Raw genomic sequence first — 3,545 nt, 5'->3', positions numbered from 1 at the left:
ACAAGGTAAGTTTTTATATTCCATATACACTTTTAGTAACAAGGGTAATTCATGCAAAAGCAATGGGACAGCTATATCTACTATGAGTTATTTAAGAACAGAAATAGATTTTTTGGATATTTTCCAAAGCAGTGACATAACAAATTTCAAAATATACTTCTGAAACATTATCATGCTGCTCTCCTCAAAGAGATTAGTGGGGGGAAAAAAGTGGATAGGTAATGCTCTGATCAGTGCAGTTCAGTCACTCAGTCATGTCCGACTCTTTGCGATCCCAAGGACTGCAGCATGCCAGGCCTCCCTGTCCATCACCAAGTTCCGGAGTTTACTCAAACTCTGTCCACTGAGTCAGTGATGCCATCCAACCACCTCATCTTCTGCTGTCCCCGTCTCCTCCCTCCTTCAATCTTTCCCAGCATCAGGGTATTTTCCAAGGAGTTAGTTCTTCGCATCAGGAGGCCAAAATATTGGAGCCTCAGCTTCAGCATCAGTCCTTCCAATGAATATTCAGGACTGATTTCCTTTAGGATGGACTGGTTGGATATCCTTGAAGTCCAAGGGACTCTCAAGAGTCTTCTCCAGCACCACAGTTCAAAAACAACCATTCTTCAGCACTCAGCTTTCTTTATGGTCCAACTGTCATATCCATACATGACTACTGGAAAAGCCATAGATTTGACTAGATGGGCATCTGTTGGAAAAGTAATGTCTCTCCTTTTTAATGTGCTGTCTAGGTTGGTCATAGCTTTTCTTCCAAGGAGCAAGTGTCTTAATTTCATGGCTGCAGTCACCATTTGCAATGGTTTTGGAGCCCAAGAAAATAAAGTCTCTTTCCACTGTTTCCCCATCTAGTGCCCATGAAGTGATGGGACCAGGTGCCATGATCTTCATTTTTTAAATGTTGAGTTTTAAGCCAGCTTTTTCACTCTCCTCTTTCACTTTCATCAAGAGGCTCTTTAGTTCTTCACTTTCTGCCATAAAGGTGGTGTCATCTGCATATCTGAGGTTATTGATATTTCTCCTGGCAGTCTTGATTACAGCTTGTGCTTCATCCAGCCTGGCATTTCATATGAATACTCCACATAGAGGTTAAATAAGCAGAGTGACAATACACAGCCTTGACATATTCCTTTTTCTATTTGGAACCAGTCTGTTGTTCCATGTCCAGTTGTAAGTGTTGCTTCTTGATTTTCATACAGATTTCTCAGGAGGCAGGTCAGATGGTCTGGTATTCCCATCTCTTAAAGAATTTTGCACAGTTTGTGGTGATCCGCAGTCAAAGGCTCTGGCATAGTTAATAAGTGAAGTCACTCAGTCATGTCTGACTCTTTGGGACCCCATGGACTGCAGCCTTCTAGGCTCCTCTGTCCATGGCATTTTCCAGGCAATAGTACTGGCATAGACTGCCATTTCCTTCTCCAGGCGATCTTCCCAACCCAGGGATTGGACCCAGGTCTCCCGCATTGTAGACAGATGCTTTACCATCTAAGCAACCAGGGAAGTCCCTAAAGCAGAAGTAAATGTTTTTCTGGAACTCTCTTGCTTCTTCAATGATCCAATGGATGTTGGCAATTTGATCTCTGGTTTTTCTGCCTTTTCTAAATCCAGCTTGAACATCTGGAAGTTCTCAGTTCACATACTGTTGAAGCCTGGCTTGGAGAATTTTGAGCATCACTTTGCTACCATGTGAGATGAGTGCAATTGTGTGGTAGTTTGAGCATTCTTTGGCATTGCCTTTCTTTGGGATTGGAATGAAAAGACTAAAGAACTCATCTATAGTTGAGTCTTGCTGTTCACCATCCATGTTTCTCAAACAAACATGTGCTGCGTGCTGAGTCACACAGTCATGTCCAGCTGTTTGCGACCCCATGGGCTGTAGCCGTCCAGACTTCTCTGTCTTTGGAATTCTCCAGGCAGGAATACTAGAGTGGGTTGCCATGCCCTCCTCCAGGGGGTCTTCCCAACCCAGGGATCAAACCCAGGTCTCCCGCATTGCAGGCAGATTTTTTACTGGCTGAGCCACCAGGGAAGCCCCAAGCAAACATGGAGGCAATCATTTCACTTTAATTCTAATATTAAACCTAAGATAACCAGACTCTGCTCGATATCTGGCATTTTACTCACAGTTTCTTATACATTTTATCTTGTTTAATTCTTACAATATACCTTGAGTTCTGTCTCATTATTGTAGATGAAGAATCTGTGGGTCAGGCTCAGTGATTTCCAGGTAGTGAGTGGTAGGGCTGTGGAAATGCAAATTGAATTAAGTTCAATTCAGTTAACAGCATCCTTGGAAAACAATACAGAAGTGACTGAGTTCATCCTTCGGGAACTAAGCAACGCCCCAGAGCTGCAGGGCCCCCTCTTTATAACGTTCACTCTCGTTTATCTCATCAGTGTGGTTGGAAACCTGGGAACGATCCAGTTGATTCCCTTGGGTTTCCGTCTCCGCACTCCCACGTACTTTTACCTCAGTGACCTGTCTCTGGTGGGCTTCAGCTGCTCTACAGCTGTCAATCATAAAGTCATGGCTGGATTCCTTGCGGGAGACACGGTCATCTCCTGCAGCGTGCGTGCTGCTCAGATGTTCTTTCTTTCAGCCTTTGCCACCGTGGAAAATGTACTCTTGGCTTCCACGGCCTAGGACCGCTTCACAGCAGTGTGTAAACCCCTGCATTACACCACCATAATGGCGGCAAGCCTGTGGCACGCCTTGCCGTAGGCCCCTGCGTTCATGGTTTCCTGCACGCCTCCATCCGTGTCAGGGACACATTCAGTTTCTCTTTCCGTACGTCCAAACTAACCCATCACTTTTTCTGTGACGCCCCAACAGTCATGACTCTCTCCTGTTCTGACAGACACATGAGTGAACTGGTTCTTAGCGCTGTGGCAAGTTTCAATATCCTTTTTGGCCCTCCTAGCTATCTTGATTTCCTACCTGTTCATTTGTGTCACCATCCTGAAGATGCACTCGGCTGAGGGATACCTGAAGGCTTTACCCACCTGCGCGGCTCACCTCACCACAGCCTCCATCTTCTACGGGACCGTCATCTTCATGTACTCCCAGCCCAGCTCCAGTCATTCCATCGACGGAGACAAAATGGCGTCCATGTTCTCTACGGTGGCCATCCCCGCCCCAAGTCCTGTGGCCTGCAGCCTGAGGGACAAAGTCAAGAGTGCTTTCAAGAGAGCTATTGAGAAGGCAAAATTGTCTCTAAGTTTCATCTCTTAAAGGTATAGAATTGACAATAACCTCCATCTTTTCTGTCAGATCATCTCCACGCATTAAATCACATTTCACTGCTCACACTGCATTAAAATTACTGAGGTAACCTTTCTTCCCAAAACGTGTCACTTGGAAAAAAGAAAATAATATGCCCAGATAAGTAATATCTGAATGAGGATGGCCAAAGGAGATGATGGACTTTTTTAGATCTCATTTGTCATAAATTTTATTTATTATCCTTGATATATTCGTATGCTCATATTTTCTCTACCATGTTCTGTGCAAGTGTACTTATGACAGGGCTAAAACTCATCAATAG

The 3,545-nt window shown here is 44.5% G+C and overlaps 1 pseudogene; it reads left to right on the top strand.

Annotated features, from left to right (window-relative positions):
* The first annotated feature begins 2,251 nt into the window (after positions 1–2,251).
* LOC138092301 (olfactory receptor 5B3-like) lies at positions 2,252–3,232 on the top strand (annotated as a pseudogene).
* The last annotated feature ends 313 nt before the right edge of the window (positions 3,233–3,545 follow it).

This window comes from Capricornis sumatraensis, chromosome 16 (assembly GCF_032405125.1).
Source record: "Capricornis sumatraensis isolate serow.1 chromosome 16, serow.2, whole genome shotgun sequence".
Lineage (NCBI taxonomy): Eukaryota > Metazoa > Chordata > Mammalia > Artiodactyla > Bovidae > Capricornis > Capricornis sumatraensis.
Note: the sequence above shows the minus strand (reverse complement) of the source record. Positions and strands in the feature narration are given on the sequence as shown.